The 20,980-nt window shown below is 38.9% G+C and overlaps 1 long non-coding RNA gene across 1 annotated transcript; it reads right to left on the bottom strand.

Annotated features, from left to right (window-relative positions):
- Positions 1–233: 233 nt before the first annotated feature.
- LOC134298656 (uncharacterized) lies at positions 234–9,814 on the bottom strand. Its single transcript, XR_010005759.1, has 3 exons — positions 7,002–9,814; positions 2,855–2,999; positions 234–901 (listed from the first exon to the last, which is right to left on the bottom strand). It is a non-coding gene; the product is annotated as an uncharacterized LOC134298656 (long non-coding RNA).
- Between the last annotated feature and the right edge of the window lie 11,166 nt (positions 9,815–20,980).

The following is a 20,980-nucleotide window of genomic DNA, read 5'->3' as shown; positions in this document are numbered from 1 at the left end:
ATGCCTATATCTCAGGCATGGACAAACTTTTTGACCAACATAAACTTAGCAGTATTTCAGTGGAAGACCTCAGGGACCCTCCAGTCCAACCCCCTTCTGCCATGCGGGAAAAGCACAATCAAAGCACCCCTAACAGATGGTCACCCAGCCTTTGTAATAATAATAATAATAATAATAATAATAATAATAATAATAATAATAATAATGATAATAATAATAGCAGAAACCCCAGGTGTCATCCAGTTCAACTCCCTTCTGCCATGAGGAAAAAGCACAAGCAAAGTGCCCCCTGAGTGATGGGGAGGGAAATAGGGTTTTGGAAGCAAAGAAGGCAAGGGTAAAAGGATTTGGGTGGCAAGGGAGGAAAAAAGGCTTTTGAGGATTAAGGAAGTGAGGAAAAAAGGCTTTTGGTGGCAAGGGGGGAGGGGGAGGAGCAAGAAAGAGGAGGAAAAGCTTGAAGGGGGAGAGGGAGGAGGTTGCAGGAAGAGGAAACCACAGAGCCCCTCAGGATGCTTCGCGGAGCCCCAAGGACTTTGCAGATCATACTTTGAGAACCGCTGCTCTAAGAGTTCATGCACAAGGCATACAATACTGAAAGCTAGGTACACTAAAATATTTAGCTTGCATTTTAGGTGTGCTGATATTGATGAGATTTTCCCCTCCCGCTGTTAATGAGTTAATAATAGGCCAGTAGACATATAGGTAGCACACTGAGGACTTTATTACACAGAGGTGGCAAACTAGCATAAAAACAGGACTATCCATATTGCATGATGCTGTGAAATATCCTCCTTGTGACAAAGCTGTCCCCTGTTATTGATAGTGAAATCTTGCCTAGTCGTCCCACAGTGCTTCTCTGCCTGTATGCAAGTGTTTGTCCTTCCTTCCCATTCTCCTCTTGCTATGAAAGAAATATATATTTTAAAAACACTTTAAAATAAAGTAAAATAAAGTAATCTGTTAAAGAAGTGGTTCTCAACCTGGGGTCCCCAGACGATTTTGGCCTTCAACTCCCAGAAATCCTAACAGCTGGTAAACTGGCTGGGATTTCTGGGAGTTGTAGGCCAAAAACATCTGGGGACCCCAGGTTGAAAACCACTGTGTTAAAGATGAAAAGATCTGTTTAACAGATTTAAAAAAAAAATTAAAAAGAGAAATCAGCACAATGGAAGTGCTGAGTAACATCTCTCATAGTGTGGTCATGGGACCTCACACTGCCGAAGCATTGTAGTTGTATGACACTTGCAGTAGTGCAATAATGGTCACTATGCCAGTAAGTTGCCACTATCCCTGATTATATAAATGGCATGTTAAAGAGGCATCATACGATAAAGTCCTTCATCTGATTCTGGGTACCATAGGGATGACACATTAGTCACACAAGTAATTATTGCTGGATCGCACTTCTGGCACTTGAAGAGAAAGAGATCAATCTGTTTTCTGAGTGATGAGGCATAATTTTCCTTTTAAATTGAAACATTGTATTTCTCAGTTTTACAATTGAACAGTACTTTTGTTCAGTGTCAGCCATGTGCTGAGTCAATTATCAGTTATATTTCAGTGTCTTTTGTATTACTTTACAAGGACAGTCCTGTGTGTGAAAGACTGTCAGATGATAGACCTCTGCTCAAATGGCTGTCCAGTTTAGATAAAGAAGGAAGAACAAGTATTTGAAAGTTGCCCATTACGAAGAAGGACCTTGAGAGCAGACTGAGCAGATCACCTGCTCAGTTTTCTCCACTAGAGCAAGCGGTATTGCATTTCTATTTAAATGATAGCAATCATATTTAATTTTGCACCTATCCATATAAATTAGCATATCTGATTTTTAATGCAGCTCTGTATTCTATTCTTCTTTTTTGTGTTTTTATTTTGGTGGATGATGAATAAGTGGCCATCCTAGATATACAGAACACAGGTTTTATTTATCCCCCCTTACTTGTATAATGTATTTATTTTCGTCTCCTTATTTTTCTTCTTTTAGAAATCTGTTTTCATTGCTTTCACTTCATTTTCACTTTAAGAGGAAGTAAAGACTGTATGAAAAATAGTTTACACTGACAGCTGATCATATTTTGAGAAAGAGTTCTCAGCTAGGTCATCTGTAGAAAGACAGAGGTGACCCCACAATAACATTAAATATTATAGTTTCAAGATTACCTTTTTTGAATGCAATCACCAAGCTGGGTGAATGATTCTGCAAAGTGTAGTCTAAAATAGTAACTTTTCAAAGTGGTCACCAGCATCCATTGCTGTAATGACAAATCTTGGAAGTGGCATCCTAACCTTAAGATAGACAATAGGATTGAGACTTTGAACTGTCCTTTCTTTCCCGCTTTTGCCACAGATAGTAGAGTAAAATTTGCTAACATAACTATTTTGATTTGCTATTAGTTAAAGTATGTAATAGATAACATAATCGGTTTTTCTTTTGGGTCATCCCCCCGGTGTATGTTGTTACAAACATATTACAAGCAACCTAAATACTGATTAGAGTAATGATTTGATAACCCCATATTGGTAGGATTCATCAGCTTACAAAAATGCCCTCAACAAGAAGAGAATAAAGGAAATATGATGATTTTCAGATACAGTTGACAAGATACCATTTAGTAAACTTTTTTTTAACTAACACTATTCAGGGAAGTTGTATTCAAGGCTGCATCTAATAATCTCATCAGAATGCAAAAACAGTGACTGTGTTATAAAACCAATGATCTGTTATATTCTGCAAGAATTTACAAAAGCCTAATGTCATTTACTACACCAAGAGAACCATAGTTGGGATTTTTTTTACAAAAATCTAAAAACTGATTACTGCTAACAAAAAAATAAACTGTTTGCTAATACAAACCTTTGAAGGTATGACATTTTTTGCTCACGAAGAAACATGCTGATGTCTTAAGACCGAAATGAAACATGGGTTTTGAATGCTCATTCAAAGAAATCCAGGGCTATATTCATTTCAGAGATTTGATAGTAAGTACGAATTTGCCAGGCTGTAGTTAATGAAGAGTACATTATTTAGCATGTACTATGGAAAGCTCTAAAGGCTCTGTGGAGTTTTGGCTAAAGAGCTACAGCAACAACACTATTTTAACATGTCTGCAAATAAAATATTTTGTATAGTTTATTGATTTATTAACAGTGTCTTGCAATCAAAACTTAGCTAGGTTTAGTTAGAGTAAACCCATTGAATTAATAGGAGTAAGTTTATCATAACTACTTGATTCCATTTTTTTCAATGGCTCTCCTCTTACTAAATTTGGAATCAAAGGATGGCATACATAAAAAGCATACAACAATAAAAATCCAATTATAATGCTTTCAACAAGTGTGAAGATAATAAAAACAAAGCTAGAAGTGCAATAATTCTAGTTTCTCTGTGTCTTGGGAAATAAGTAAGCTCTATGTTGTTTTCAAAAAGAGGCTAGGAAATAGGACAAAATGAGGTTCTTAGGGGAAAGGACTCCTTAGCTTTAGCAGCACTGCAAAGACAGTTTGAATCCTGGTACATTTTAGTTTTCTGAGAAAAAGGAACCTACAGCATAGCCTTATTGACAGATCTATAAACTTTGGAGTTAATCATATAGAAAAGGTGCTCCTCGAGATTTCCAGGTTTATAGGTGGAGTCCTTGTGGACAGCAAGTTAAACATGAGTCAGCAATGTGATGTGGCTGCTAAGAAAGCCAACAGGATTCTGGCCTGCATCAATAGGGGAATAGTGTCTAGATCCAGGGAAGTCATGCTCCCCCTCTATTCTGCCTTGGTCAGACCACACCTGGAATACTGCGTCCAATTCTGGGCACCACAGTTGAAGGGAGATGTTGACAAGCTGGAAAGCGTCCAGAGGAGGGCAACTAAAATGATCAGAGGTCTGGAGAACAAGCCCTATGAGGAGAGGCTTAAAGAACTGGGCATGTTTAGCCTGCAGAAGAGAAGGCTAAGAGGAGACATGATAGCCATGTACAAATATGTGAGGGGAAGTCATAGGGAGGAGGGAGCAAGCTTGTTTTCTGTTGCCCTGCAGACTAAGACGCGGAACAATGGCTTCAAACTACAGGAAAGGAGATTCCACCTGAACATCAGGAAGAACTTCCTCACTGTGAGAGCTGTTCGGCAGTGGAACCCTCTTCCCCGGGTTGTGGTGGAGGCTCCTTCTTTGGAGGCTTTTAAACAGAGGCTGGATGGCCATCTGTCGGGGGTGCTCGGAATGCGATTTCCTGCTTCTTGGCAGGGGGTTGGACTGGATGGCCCATGAGGTCTCTTCCAACTCTACGATTCTACGATTCTATGTAGGATTTTAACATTTTAGACCCAATGTCCTGAACGAAGTACCGTATATACTCGAAGATAAGCCGAGTTTTTCAGACCCTTTTTTAAGCTGAAAAAGCCTCACTTGTCTTATAATGAGGTCAAGGTCAAGGCTGGCAATGGAGCCTGCAGGCTATTGCTTGCAATATATGATATATTTCTCTCTTGCCCTCCCTTATCAGTGTGTTATTTTTTTGCAAAGCCTCCATCACTCTTAATCAAGGGAATGTTTTGTAAGGGGAAAGACACCCTTGCAAGTCAGGAAGAAGAAAAATATATATTCATTAAGCTTATGAAAGCATTTCCCCCTGAAATATTTGTTAAACTCTCCTACAGATATATAGGCATTAACCCCTTGCAAGCTTTTGCAGTCCTTATGTACCTCTATCTATCTATCTATCTATCTATCTATCTATCTATCTATCTATCTATCTATCTATCTATCTACATTAATTCTATATATGAAATTTCCCCTCATATGTTTGCAGGTCTTTGCAGATCCTATATACATATAGAACCATGTACCTGTATATCTGAAGCCATACATATATATTATTTTTATATATGAATTTACCCTCATATGTTTGCAAGTCTCTGCAAATCCTATATAGATATAATTATCTATATAAAGAGAAATGTCTGGATAGATATGAATATTTTTTTACCTACTTATATATAGGGCTTGCAAATATTACAGGGGGGAAATGAACACACAAATATATATAGACATGTCTAGATAGATATGACTATATACATATATATATATATATATATATATATATATATATATATATGGCTTGCAAATATTGTAGGGGAAATGCACATACACAGAGAGAGAGAGGGGGGGGAGGGAGAGAGAGAGGGAGAGAGGATTTGCAAATGTTTCAGGGGGAAATGCATATGTGAAATTAGTATCTATAATTATAGATCTATATCTAGCTCTGCATTGTTTATATAAGCATCGAATGTTTGCCTGTTACTATGTTGGCAGATGGCCTGAGTCTCCGTGGGGAGATAGGGTGGGATCCAAATGAAGTTTTTTATTATTATTATTATTATTATTATTATTATTATTATTAGGTTATTGTTGATACCATATTGTTTATGTTGTCCCTACTTTTCCACTTATAGAGCTAGTTTATTGTTTTTCTTTGAAATATGGTAAATATTCAAAAACATTTAACCTACTGATGCCTTGATTAATGTAATTTCATTGGTATCTATTTTTATTTTGAAATTTACCAGTAGCGGCTGCATTTCCCACCCTCGGCTTATACTCGAGTCAATAAGTTATCCCAGTTTTTTGTAGTAAAATTAGGTGCCTTGGCTTATAATCGGGTCGGCTTATACTCAAGTATATACGGTACATAAACAAACTGATAATAAGGGTAGGTGTATAAAGACAGAAGTTTAATGTTCTCCCTAGTTGCAGTTTCTGAACTTGGTTCTAGATTAATCCCACTTCGAACATGTAATAGCAGTCCAGACATAGCTAAAGCGGGAATAACTGTAGCAAATCTTTCAGGAAGGTAAAATAGTACTGTGGGCCATTGTCACTAACTGGAAATTCAGCAAGCCTGCTGGGCGCTGAAAGTATTTCAAACTGTGAAATACTTGAGAATGTGATGCCATCAAAATTAGAGCAGAAACACCCTTCTTTAAGAGGTTTAGTGGGCACCCTACGATGAGGAGCTCTGTTCTGTTTTGACTATACTTAAGGGGAATGAAAAAAACGAACAAACAAATGAAGAAAACTTTAGTACTCATGCCATCTGTTGCCCTTTCTCTCTTTCACTTCTGTAATTTGTCGTACAACCTCAGATTACTGCAGTTGCTGGGTATGGGCCTTCATGCTATTTTGTTTAAATTCATTTCAGTACAACCTAAGATGAAGCCTACTATAATTCAAATTCAAAAAGTGCTCAGATAAGGCTTCCATACCATCTTAGGGTGCTAAATGGAAAATATACCAGTGAAGGACTGAAGACATGAAGGAACATGGCAGGGCATGCTACTGGGTGTTCAATTTCCAATTCAGAAAGTTCACAAGTGGGAAGTTCTTCACTGCATGCAATTTAAATATATAGATTGTGTCAAAAGCATTTTTGTTTAAAAGAGGAAGTCAATGTAGAACTGCAAATATGTTTACACACATCTGCATTCTAGTATTTTGTATTATTTTGCCCATCAAAAGAAAATACCTGAGCAAAAATCTCTTCAGCTCATGTCAAAGCTTAGAAAAATTGTTTGAAAACATATCTGATTCGGAATTTCAATATATGTTAGAAGACAGATTAGAAGAGGGCAATTTGACTTGATCCAATGAGAATCCAGCTTCTTTTGGAGAGTTTTGTCCTTGAAAAATTCCCATTCCCACTTGACATTATAAAACCTTAACTGAGACAGTAGCTGGAAAGCTCCTTCTCATTAGGGTAGACCAGAGTTGACAATCATGAACTCATCTTGATGAACTGCAACTAAGAGTCTTAGGTAGAACTGCCATTGCTGAAGAAGCCTGGGAGTTGTAGGCTATATCAATATTGCTTCAAGTTAGGAATATTGACTATAGAGGGCTTATCTGAAAGTGCAAGGCAATTTCTCATTTTTTATTTGTATTGTGGTTGATTGCCTCATTCTGATGTGATGCAAAGCAATGTAGTTGTAAACATGGTTTGGGTACAGGTTACCTGCAGGATCACGTTCTTACGTACAATCTGCCCTGGACACTGAGGTCCTCCTGAGGGGCAGCTCCTCCAACCAGCCAGAACCTGGAGGGCAACCATCGCCCAGAAGACCTTTTCATTGGCTGCTCCAAGACTGTGAAAAGAGCTCCAACAGCTAAATGAACTGTCGGAATTTGAAACATAACTGAAGACCTATCTCTTTCGGCAGGCCTGCCTAGTCAATTTTAAGAATGACTTGTAAATCATATTCTATGTTTATGGTTTTAACTTTTGTTTCATGCATTTTAATATTTGCATATTTTAATTTATGCTTTTATGTTTGCATTTTAACTATGTTTTATTATGTGATTTTATAGATGTGCTTGAAAATATTGTGCCTCACCTTAAGCTGAAAGGAGAGTTGGGTAATATATAAAAATGTTGCTGTTGTTGTTGTTGTTGTTAAACCTACCTTGGATTTAGGGATAAGCCTAGTGCAGGGAGTGGAGATAGCATTTTCCCAGAAATTATGAAGACTTAATATATACCAGGTGTAGGTAAAGATAAAGTTTTTCCCCTGGCATTAAATCTAGTTGTGTCTGACTCTGGGGGTTGGTGCTGCTCATCTCAATTTCTAAGCTGAAGAGCTGGCTTTGTCCACAGACACCTCCAAGGTCATGTGGCTGGCATGACTGCATGGAGCGCTGTTACCTTCCTGCTGGAGTGGTACCTATTGGTCTACTTACATTTGCATGTTTTCGAACTGCTAGGTTGGTAGAAGCTGGGGCTAACAGCGGAAGCTCACCCTGCTCCCCGGATTCGAACCACTGACCTTTCAGTCAGGATGTTCAGCAGCTCAGCGATTTAACTTCCTGTGCCACCGGGGGCTCCCAGGTATAGTTGGCTAAAAAAAATCAGATGGTGAGAAGCAAGCTGACTAAAGAATTGAAGAGACAGAAATGGAAGACTTCAGAAATCCATTTACCACTTTCTACAATGCTTTGTAATGAATAATGTTCTCAGGCCTTTTCTACTTAAACACACTCCCTTGTTAAGCTCTACTCTAAAATAGTTTTGGAATACATTGGTCTGTTGGTAGCATAAGAGTGATTATTGCATTAGGGAAATGTTGTTTAGAAATATCATCATTGTGATTTTGTTTTCAGCATGTTCCCTGCAGCCATGAGTAGAAGAAAATGAGAGATAAGCAGGATGTTTCCAAAGAAAACCAGATGTCTGCATGATTTTCCTGATTAGTTATAGAAACAGTATGCATCCACAGACACAAACATTCTTAAAGGTATTGAAATACACAGGCACAAACATTCTTAAAGTTATTTAGCAACTGTTACCATATTTTGTTTATATATTTTAATGTCTTCTAGAGACATGGGATGGTTCTGTCTCTCTTCACTCCTGCTAAGTAATTGTCTTTCTCTTGTGTCATGCTTCTCTTCCTTTGAAGTGATTTTGCAGAGTGGGCTTTGGGGGACAGTGAGGGCATGGTGTAGGGCAGCAGGGCAAATTGTGAGGCGAATCTGTTGCCTGCCACCCCACATAGCCAGCACTACCTGCTTACCCATGACATGCCAGAATGTGTAGTTTTCGGCATGGGCCCACTTTGTCCCCATTATTTCTAACCTGAACACAGGCAATCTCCCATGTTCAGGTTTTCCCCTCCTACCATGCTTCCTCAATTCAAACAGCATGGATCCCTACTGGAAGTAGATGTACATCGTGGGATGAGATCCAATGGGCTCCATGCCTGCTGTGTGGAGGAAGTGTCCTACGATGGGGAATTTAAGTAATGTGATGAGGTCATAAAGCTCATATTATACTAGCAGAATATGGCTTCCTTATCCTCTCCTCTTCCTACAGGCTTTGCCAAATGAGGTTTGAGGATGGGAGAGTAAGTGGGGGTTGCAGGTAACAGAAAGAGTCACAAACCAATCTTGGCCATTAAAGGATCTTATGTTTGAGTATAGTGGTCCATTTGTGACTTTATATCCATCAGACTAGATTACAGTACTACACACTTTGTGTAGTTGTTCTTGTTGATTGTCATAGAATGTTTGATATAATATACAGCATCCCATTATGTGACAGTAGTGACATCTGAAGTGTCAATACATTACTACTGGAATAACAGCTCAATTTTTCAAGTTCAATGCCAAACATGTTGATTCGTATCAACCCTGTGCCATTGTCTTCAGCCAGTATAAGCTACAAGGCAAAAGGGAAGAGATTCACGGAGATGGGTGCTTTCAAGTCTGACATTCCAGTATGCCGAAATTTCTTGCTGGGCATTTGTTACCAGGGCAGAACCATAGAATCATAAAGTTGAAAGAGTTTGAAGAGACTACAAGGGCTATCCAGTCCAACCCCCTGCCATGTAGTAACACACTCCTGACAGATGGCCATCAAACTTCTGCTTAAAAACCATCAGAGAAGGCCACTCCACCACACTCTAAGGCAGGATATTGCACTGCCAAACAACTCTTCCTAATGCTAAGGTAGAATATATTTTTCTGCAGTTTAAATATATTGCTCTAAGCCCTAGTCTCCAGGGCAATAGAAACAAGCTTCCTCCCTCATCAATGTGACATCTTTTCAAATATCTAAACCTGGCTATCAAATTCCCTCTTAACCTTCTTGTCTCCAAGTTAAAACACCCAGCTCCCTAAGCCGCTCCTTATAGAACTTGGCTTCCAGACAATATACCATTTTCGTTTCCCTTCTCTGGACATGTTCCAGCTTGTCAATATCTTGTCAATGAAGCTGATATTTATCTCTTATTTCTTCTCTACAGACTGTGCATTGCCCCATTTTAAGAAAAATGCTTCCCAGTATGCTCAGAGATGTATCTACATTTCTTTTCATACTGGGGGTGTTTGAGGCCTGAGAGACCTGTACATTCTGCAGATCCAGGGTATTTTCCTACCCACTCACTAATAATAATAATAATAATAATAATAATAATAATAATAATTATTATTATTATTATTAATAATAATAATAATAATAATAATTATTATTATTATTATTATGGAGCAAGCCATCAGAACAAATGCAATTAAGGTCAAGATCGAAAAATCAGCTGATGACCCAAAATGCAGACTGTGCAAGGAAACCAACGAAACCATTGATCATATCCTCAGCTGCTGTAAGAAAATTGCACAGACAGACTACAAACAGAGGCACAACTATGTGGCCCAAATGATTCATTGGAACTTATGCCTCAAGTACCACCTCCCAGCAGCAAAGAACTGGTGGGATCACAAACCTGCAAAAGTATTGGAAAATGAGCATGCAAAGATACTGTGGGACTTCCGAATCCAGACTGATAAAGTTCTGGAACACAACACACCATACATCACAGTTGTGGAAAAGAAAAAGGTTTGGATCATTGATGTCGCCATCCCAGGTGACAGTCGCATTGACGAAAAACAACAGGAAAAACTCAGCCGCCATCAGGACCTCAAGATTGAACTTCAAAGACTCTGGCAGAAACCAGTGCAGGTGATGGGCACATTGGGTGCCGTGCCAAAAGATCTCAGCCGGCATTTGGAAACAATAGACATTGACAAAATTACGATCTGCCAGCTGCAAAAGGCCACCCTGCTGGGATCTGCGCGCGTCATCCAAAAATACATCACACAGTCCTAGACACTTGGGAAGTGTTCGACTTGTGATTTTGTGATATGAAATCCAGCATATCTATCTTGTTTGCTGTGTCATAATAATAATAATAATAATAATAATAATAATAATAATAATAATAATAATAATAATAATAATAATAATAATAATAATAATTCTTTATTTACAACCCACTTTTCTCCCACAAATGGTCCTAAAGCAGCTTCCAACATATTAAACATCATACAAAGTAGCAGCAATCACCAAATACACCAATATGGTCCTATCTGAGGTCAGGGTTCTGACTGGGGCAGGCAGGAGTCATGATGGAAACTTACCTGGTGGCTGGCAGTGACAGCGGAATTGCTTCAGACTTTCCTGAGCATCAGCAAAGACCATGGACATGAAAACTTCTTTCTATGTATTCTAGAATACCATAGGATTGTGAGCCAGTGTTAAACATTTCCTGGAGTTTTCATATCGATATTACCTTATATTGCCATTATGGAACAGTTTAGGGCTTTGTGGTTAGCTACCATGACAATAGATGCACAGCCTGGAACCAGTTTTAGTTAATTAGAGTCAATCAATCCAAACTTTGCTAACTTACTCATGTGAAACAATAGTATAATGAACCAAAGTCTGCAAGATGATTGGGAAACACAAATTATTGTACCCTGATAAATTAAATGTGACTATTACAAAACCTTCCTTCTAAATGAATACTCAGAGAGGGAATGTATGGGTGAATAACCATAATTTAAAACAGAGGGGGGAAATGTAAAAGCAACTAAAATCCCAATTTGCTATTTTCGTTTTTATTTAAAAGAAATAAAATGTCCATATTACCATATATTCAGGACAAAACGTGCATTAAAATACCAAAACTAAAAATGCTTTCTAACTGATCCCTTGCATTTATCTTTTCCCAAATGTAAGATTGTGCATTGTACTAATTCCTCATGATATAAATACATCCTCTTGCAGGTGGTTTTGTATGATGAAGTATTAACAAACTAACACTGAGATACCGGACTGCAGAAAAAGTGTAAAATAGAGATGGAGATAGAGAAGCATACCCTTATTTCAGGTAATAAACACATCCTCTTATTTGCTGGCTTAATAAATCTTATCTTTTCTTCATGGAGTTTGTAGTGGCATTAAGTTTATAGTTCTTTAACACTACTATTTAGTCCTAATGACAGTACTATGAGGAGGGTTAGGCTAAGACAATATTTCCCGACCTGTGAATCCACAGATGTTTTGGCCTACAAGTCCCAGAAATCCCAGCCAGTTTACCAGCTGTTATGATTTCTGGAAGTTAAAGGCCAAAACATCTGGGAACCCACAGTTTGAGAACCACTGGGCTGAGAGAAAGTGACTGGCAAGATAAGGAAATACACATCCTGAGTGGCTGGCTATCTGCATCTTTGTCATTATATGTCTTCAAGTCATTCCCAACTTATGGTGACCCTAAAGCAAACTTATCATAGGGGTTTATTTCAAGATTTATACAGAGGGTGGTGGCTTTTTTCTTCCTCACAGGCTGAGAGAGTTGACTTGCCCATGACACTCAGTGGGCTTCTATGGCCAGGCATGGATCTGAGCCTTGTTCTCCAGAGTCATAGTCCAACACTCAAACCACTACACTACTCTGGCTATCAATCTGAATCTACATCTCATCAATCTGAATCCAGCACTCTAGCCATATATCACATTGGTTTCTGAATGCTGCTCATGAGGACAAAATTCTTTCACTAGAGTAATCTCTCTCAAGATCACAAAAGAGCAAGTGAGGGCTAGGTCACTTTTACAGGTTCTGTTAAACCAGTAGGCTAACAAATTATTATGCAACATTGAATTTAGACAATGCCATTTTAACAGCCTTGGAGAGAACAGTAGCTGTGAAAAGTCTCTCGGATGGGAACTGATGTGAATCGAGATATTTTCCAGGATATGTCTCTGATGGAATGAGCCTTAATGTGACCTTTCAAGTTAATTCTTTTAAAGAATAAAAAGATATTAAATCAACTGTTTTGATACGGCTGTTGTAAGCATGATTTGACCTAAAGCTAGTCATGGATAACATTTCATCCTCTGCTTTCCATGCTTCAGTGCTCTCATACTTTTTTTTAAAAAAAAATCCCACAAAACACAATGGGTCCACATTTTCTGGCACTAATTCAAACACCCATACTTTTTGTGGGCTACATGTGAAAGCTTTGTTTTCAAATAGATCATGCAAGACCATGAAGTGGAAAAAGAGGTGGGAAAGGGAAGCAAATATGGTGTGAATAGGTGAGTTGGAGTGAGAAAACTTTATAATTTATCAGAAAGCCCATACTATGCTGCATGAAGCAGTACAGGAATGCCCCCGCCTCCACTGTCAATATTCAGGACTTGAGTGTCTGGGAGCTCTGAAATAAACAAGGCTATGGATCTGCTCCGAGTTATAGGTTGTAATTTAAGATCAGGTATTTTGTTAAATAGGAGCCCCCGGTGGCACAATGTGTTAGAGTGTTGAGCTGCTGAACTTGCAGACCGAAAGGTCACAGGTTCAAATCTGGGGAGCGGAGTGAGTGCCCACTGTTAGCTCCAGCTTCTGCCAACCTAGCAGTTCGAAAATATGCAAATGTGAGTAGATGAATAGGTACCGCTCCGGCAGGAAGGTAACGGCGCTCCATGCAGTCATGCCGGCCACATGACCTTGGAGGTGTCTACAGCCAACACCAGCTCTTCAGCTTAGAAATGGAGATGAGCACCAACCCCCAGAGTCGGACATGACTGGACTTAACGTCAGAGGAAACCTTTACCTTTACCTTACTTTGTTAAATACAGTTGTCCCTCCACTTTCACATGTGATATGGGTATAACTTCTTTGTGAAAGTAGAAACTCTAAGAATATCTTTGGGGGAAGTGGAGCATCACTCGGCCGGGGGGGGGGGGAGTATCCTCTCTAGTCCCAGGAGGGAGGAAGAGCTAACCCTACATGTCACTTTGTTTAGGCTGCTTCCCCCCCCCCCTTTTTTTTGTGCATGCTGCAAGTGTCTGCTTCACCCAGGCAAAGGTAGGAAGATGCCAAGGGGAACAAAAACACATGGCAAAGAGAAAGAGGAGGAACTGGCACCATGCATGTCCTTACCCTGTGAATCTAGGAATCTCTTCTCTCCCTGTTCTGCCTGGTACCTCCCTTACTTTGCTTGGCCAAAAAGGGCATTTATGTCTGTTTTTCCAGAGCAAAGAAAATGAGGTACTGGGTGAAACAAAAACATGCAGCACATCCATCTTCCAAACAGTCCCCTGGCTCAACTCCTAAGGGTAGGAGTGCAATGTGTGAATGTTCACATGGCAGCTCCAGCTTCAGGAGGTGGAGGTGGCAGTGCAAGCTCTCAAATAATCACTTCAAAGCTATGTGTGTCAAACCCATGAAAGTGGAGGAATGACAGTATAATTGACTAAGTAGCATCTTCTGGTCCATTGACCTCCACCCTTGGGGTAGAAATATCAGTCTGCTGTATCCTGATCAACAGGATACCAGACCTTTGTCACTTGTTTTGACTGATGCTCAGTAAAGTAGGATTTCTGGACTTTCATTATTGTGGCAATAGTGCCATGAATGTTGAATATGTAGGCTTTGTATATACAAACCTATTATGGATCTGTAATTCTAAGTTATTAATTGATAAGTGTAATGCTAAATTCCAGTCTCTCTCTGTCCACAGTGCAGAACTCTATACCCCCACACCCACTTAGGACAGATCTTTTAAAATGTGTGCTAAAACCTGGGTGAATGTGCATTTTACTTATGTGGAAGTCTCCAGCTGCCAATGTCATAGTATGCTAGGCCTGCCACATCCTCCTCCTTGGCAATACAAATACCACAATAATAAATCAAATCACTGTTTGTAGCTCTTTGGGAACATTAAAAACCAGCCACTCTAGGCAGTCACTTCACTTGCCAATTGACCAGCCCTCTTTACTAGACCTCTTCTTCTGGCTCACTTTTAACTCCACCATTTTGCCATTCTTTGCAGTGGCTGTGGACAATGAGACTTACAGTGCAATATGTCTGGTGGGCAAGTGGAAAGCCCGTTTGTGTAGGGATTTGCTGTGATCAAAGTCCTCAAGCCACTTCTGATTGCCAAGCACCATCTGTTCTATGGATTAAAATTGTGATTGTTCCATTGAGATATTTTAGCTAGTCCTAAAAAAGATAATCTGCTGCTGTTCTTCCTCTCCAAGCAGGACAATACCATGGCTTGTAATCTTAGTGCTCAACTGCTATGTCCTGCAGCAAAAATGTGTCTCTTTCTGGCCCTTTCATTGCTGCTCCCTTTCACACTACATGATTATAGTGCTATGATTCCAATCTAACTCCCATGGCTGTGTCTTGTGCAATACTGAAGTATGTAATATGGGGAGGCACTAAAGCTTTCTGCCTGAGAATTATGCAACTCTCAGAGTCCTATGGGCTGTTGCCATGACAGTTAAATTGAAACCATAGTGCTATAACTGTGAAAGGGCCCCATATCTTGGACCAGTTGTATCCCATTGGGTCTTCTTTGGTAGCCACACTGTCAGAGGGGGATTGCTCCCATTTTTACCTTAGAAAAATATGCCTTCACTTGGGATCCCTACTAGACCAGCACCTAATATTATTTTATTCCACTGATGAATTAAATAAATACTTTGTACCCTCCTTGGTGTCTAATTTATATGCTAATTTACAATCTGCACACCAGGAACCAAGCCAGAGACCATTTTTCTTAACACATGCTGAAACACAGCTGCAGAAAGTGCAATTACTAAAAAAATAAAGCATGTCTTCTTGCACACGTTACACATATAGTGTGGTATTAGCTTTTAGGTTTAAATGTATGGATGTGACTGTGGTTACTCAGTAGTTGGGCAACACACTCCAGACACACTCAGAGACACTTTCTGACTGCAATAAACTTTTTCAATACTGTAGCTGTTTTAAATACATTTTTGGGTATCAACGTAAAAAAAATCCCAATAAAATGTTATATCATAAACGGTTTTTTCACAACTTCAGTATTTTAGCAATTCAATTGTTACTCAGCACAGACAATGCTTCAGTGCAATTTCTTTTAGTGTTTTGAAATAGATTTTTGTGTTCCATATCAGCAAATTAAAGTGTTTTGAAAATCTATTAGGTGACGCAAATCCTTTTCTGTTCACCTTTTCCTCCACAAAGAAATCTTATTTAGACTGGCATATAATTCAGTGTAGATGGGGACTAATTGCATTATATGGCAGTGTAGATGGAGCCTCAGTTTCATATTACAAAACAAAAATGTCAAAGAAAGTTGTGAAAAAACCCTATGTGATGGAGCAAATCTGAAGTAATTTTCGGATTTCGAAAATCAAATTTCTATAAAATATATATTTTTAAAGTTTTTTTTTGACCTTCAAGTCCTGTGTATCATTTCATGTGGTCTAAGGTGAAGTGATGACTGCCTAAAGCTGTGATTCTGATCATGGATACTTACCTGGATTTGTCTCCCAAGTAGCAGTATTTGAGATCAAAGTTTCAGTTTGTATGAACAGGTTTGTTAGCAACAGTTAACAGTTTAAAATAAATCAGAAATATTCCCTCTTTCCCAAAATATTTAATAAAATAAAAGTAGATCAGGTAGTTCCTAGTCAGAGGCTACTACCATGGATTGGCTGTGGTGGCTTGAAAACAAAACAAAAATGACCTCTAACAGCCAGTGAATAATTGTCACTACACTATATGTGAATTTGGGATTTATATCCCACCACCGATCATGTTTTCATGTTCCCTTCCAATATGCAGGTCAAGTGCAGTCAGAGGCATTATATGGAGAGTAAACAAGTAATTGTGAATTATGGGGCTATGATTCCATCAGTAGGATTTGGGGAAACTATAAACCACACTTTCTAAACCTTGGATTTATGTAGAACTGCTTCACATGATTGCTGTATTTGTCTATTGTATGCAGAGCACACTAGGTTCTAATGAGCTCTAAGCTCTGGATTACTTAAGTGAGTGAAATTAACAAATTAACATCTGAATCACAATATATTTTATATCATTAAAATATAATGTCTTTCTATTCATTCCCTATTCTTGGTAATTTATTTTAGGGATGGGCAGACGTAGCTCCTGCAGGATCTACATTTCTCTCTTTCTCCCAAACTAGCATCTTCAGATGCTCCACTAAAGCCAAGTGCACAGGAATTCTTGATCAGAAATCAGTTTCTGAATACCAAAATGAATGAGGTTCACAATTCTTCTATGCAGTCCTTCAAGATTAAACTTTCAAGCTTAATTTCAGCAGTATGCACATAATATGTAGTATGTAATATGTAGTCCTGCAGAAAGCCACTTTGTTGTCATTTTTAAACAACAGAGATTCAGACACCTTTGTCTATCTACCTTAGATCAATCAGAGTCTCAATAATACCTGTTTTATGGCAATCAGCAACCTTTAATCACTCTGTGGACTCTTTTGTAGACCATTCTTTCTTCAGCATGTTCTTCAGCATCCCTATTCACATATTAGTAATGTGGGTATAACAGAAGTAGACTATTTCCTTTTGCTAAGGGATGCAGAGTAGAGTTTTGATGTAGGGTTCCAAATAAGGTGAATTTTATGGTTTTTGCACATATCCTTGAGCATATGTGGGATTAGCTGTTTTAAAAATAGAGTTTTAGCTATATACATTAGTGGCATCAGTTCCGGAGATAATGTGAAATCTACAATGCTAGAAGTGGAACCTAGAAAAGTAGTTTGATTATAATTCTGTGAATTATTGAGACATTGTGACCAGAACTTGCTAGTTGGGGTATTCTGGATATTAAGTCAGATTTGCCCAAGCAAGTTTTTTTTTTTCCAATCTGTCTTCTGGAATTCCTTCACTACTTTTTCCAGCTACCACAATCTTTGAAAATACTATTGTATAGTTTGTTCCCCAATATGCTCCACTGATTATGGCAGTTTGCAAATATCACTATTCATTGCAAATTGCTGCAAAAGCCTCTTTCTGAAGAATGGGATATATATGACTTCTTTTCCAAGTAAGAGTCATGATAACCTTTCTCCCCATAAATATGAAGCATTAAAAACTATTGTTAATTTATTAGGTATCAATACCCTGTGCATATTCTACACTAACTTTCAAAAGCATGGCTGTTGATATCTGAATGATTTTATGGATATTTATAACCTATATAGTCAGTGACTGCACTCTTAACATTTTATTAGATTTGAGAAGTATTATTGGAGCCAGCCTGTATAGTAGTTTGGGTGTTGGATTACAACTCTGGGAAAAAAAGGGTTTGAATTCCTGCTTGGCCATGGAGACATTAGGCAATCTTGGGCAAGTCACACCCTTTGGACTAGTTGGATTTTCTGAACACTCTCAAAGGCAGCACCACACTGAGTGCATTACAGTAACTCAGTGGTTCTCAAACTATGTTCCTCCAGATGTTTTGGACTTTAACTCCTACAATTCCTTACAGCTGGTAAACTGGCTGGGATTTCTGGGAGCTGAAGTCCAAAACACTTGGAGGAGCACATTTTGAGAAACACTGTGACTATGGCATGTGTCACCATAGCGAAGTAAAATGTCCCAAGGAATGGCCACAGCTGACACACTATTTTTAACTGTGCAAATGCACTCCATGCCAATACAAAAACATTATCATTCAGGGTCAGGTTTGAATTAAGGAGTACACCCTAATCTATATATATAAAAGAGTGATGGCATCACGGCGACTCACAAAACAACAAAAGTACAGGCCCCCCAACCTCAAAATTTGACAACACAACCCATCATCCACGCCTCAGGGTTGATACAACAAAAAGAAAAGAAAAATAAAGTCCTAATTAGAGGGAGAGCAATAATTGTTTTTATCCAATTGCTGCCAGTTTAGAGGACTAATCTCTGCCCACTTGGTCGCCTAGCAACCAATTCAGCCAAAGGACAGCCAGCGTACACTTAGGAGACAGGCAGATTTAGGCCTCACTTAGGCTTCTTCCAGAGATTATCTAATTTGCACTGGATTATATGGCAGTGTAGACTCAAGGCCCTTCCACACAGCTATATAACCCATTTATAATCTTATATTATCTGCTTTGCACTGGATTATCTTGACTCCACACTGCCATATAATCCACTTCAGTGTGCATTTTATACAGCTGTGAAGAAGGGGCCTCATATAGTCCAGTTCTAAGCAGATAATATAAGATTATCAATATACAGTAGACTCTCACTTATCCAACATAAACAGGCTGGCAGGATAAGTGAATATGTTGGATAATAAGAAGGGATTCAGGAAAAGCCGATTAAACATCAAATTAGGTAATCGTTATACAAATTAAGCACCAAAACATCATATTATACAACAAATTTGACAGAAAAAGTAGTTCCATGCGCACTAATGCTATATAGTAATTACAGTAGAGTCTCACTTATCCAACACTTGCTTATCCAACGTTCTGGATTATCCAACGCATTTTTGAAGTCAATGCTTTCAATATATCGTGATATTTTGGTGCTAAATTCATAAATTCAGTAATTCCTACATAGCATTACTGTGTATTGAACTACTTTTTCTGCCAAATTTGTTGTCTAACATGATGTTTGGGTGCTTAATTTGTAAAATCATAACTTAATTTGATGTTTAATAGGCTTATCCTTAATCCCTCCTTATTATCCAACATATTCGCTTAACCAACGTTCTGCTGGCCCGTTTATGTTGGATAAGTGAGACTCTACTGTACTGTATTTACAAATTTACCACTAAAATATCACAATGAATTTAAAACACTGACTACAAAAACATTGATTATGAAAAGGCAGACTGCGTTGGATAATCCAGGACATTGTATAAGCGAATGTTGGATAAGTGAGATTCTACTTTAATATAAAATAATTTCTGGGATAGAATAATGCAGAACAATATAATCTCTAAAACCAGGACAGTAAATAAACAGGGGAATTCCACACAGGAAACAATCAGGGCCAGCTAACACCTCCCAACAAAGTATTCCCATCATCAAAGTCTGGCAAATCCTGTTTTCTCAGGGCCACAGACAGTAGAAGCACATAAAATATCGCAAACAACACCACTCTGAAAACAAGGGAATTCCAGACAGGAAACAATCAGGGCCAGCTAACACCTCCCAACAAAAAATTCACTCAGGGAGGAAACAGCCAGGCTTTAAAGCTGCAAGGCCATTACATCCTAATCATTTTTCCTAATTGCAGCATTCATACTTGCCTCCAACAGACAAAAAAAAACCAATCAGAAATATTGTATATTCACAACCTTTAGGAAATAATATCCCCTGATGGCGCAGCATGTTAAAGCGCTGAACTGCTGAACCTCTGGACCGAAAGGCCGCAGGTTTGAATTGGGGGAGCGGAGAGAGTCCCCACTGTTAGCCCCAGCTTCTGCCTACCCAGAAGTTCAAAAACATGCAAATGTGAGTGCATCAATAGGTACTGCACCGGCGGGAAGGTAACGCCGCTCCATGCAGTCATCCCACATGACCTTAGAGGAGTCTACGGACAACGCCGGCTCTTCGGCTTAGAAATGGAGATGAGCCCCAACCCCCAGAGTCAGACATGACTGCACTTAATGTCAGGGGAAAAGTTTACCCTTTACCTTAACTACCACCAATTCCTCAATACTTTATTTCCCATACCACCATACTTCGCCACAGCAACGCGTGGCCGGGCACAGCTAGTATAATAATATAATGTTTAATTATTTTGTACTGTCTTGGCATTTTGTTTAAATGAGAAACATTATAGGAATGTTGTGCATTTTCCGGGCTGTATGGCCATGTTCCAGAAGCATTATCTCCTGACGTTTCACCCACATCTATGCCAGGCATCCTCAGAGGCTGTGAGGTATATAACTCACAATCTCTGAGGATGCCTGCCATAGATGTGGGCGAAATGTCAAGAGAGAATGCTTCTAGAACATGGCCATACAGCCCGGAAAATGCACAACAACCCTGTGATCCCGGCCATTAAAGCCTTTGACAGCATAGGAATGTTTCTAACCAGCCAGCCAGCTAACCAACAGCCAGCTAACCAACAATATATTATGTGAACAACCAAGTGGATGCCTTTCTCAGTAACAATTCTGATCAAAGGAAAAGACATACAACTTAGAGGTGATCTTTTCTGCTGTAACTGGCTGACATGGAAAGGAGACCCTGCTTCAAGCTATGCATGCAATATCAACAGAATCCTTTGTTAAGGAACCACCTTACCCAGTGATTCACACCATGGACACTTTTGTAATGACCTATTGTTAATGTGCTGTATAACTGACTGTCCCTGAAGAATACTTGGAAAAT

The sequence above is a fragment of the Anolis carolinensis genome, chromosome 4 (assembly GCF_035594765.1).
Source record: "Anolis carolinensis isolate JA03-04 chromosome 4, rAnoCar3.1.pri, whole genome shotgun sequence".
In the NCBI taxonomy this organism is placed as follows: Eukaryota; Metazoa; Chordata; class Lepidosauria; order Squamata; family Dactyloidae; genus Anolis; species Anolis carolinensis.
Note: the sequence above shows the minus strand (reverse complement) of the source record. Positions and strands in the feature narration are given on the sequence as shown.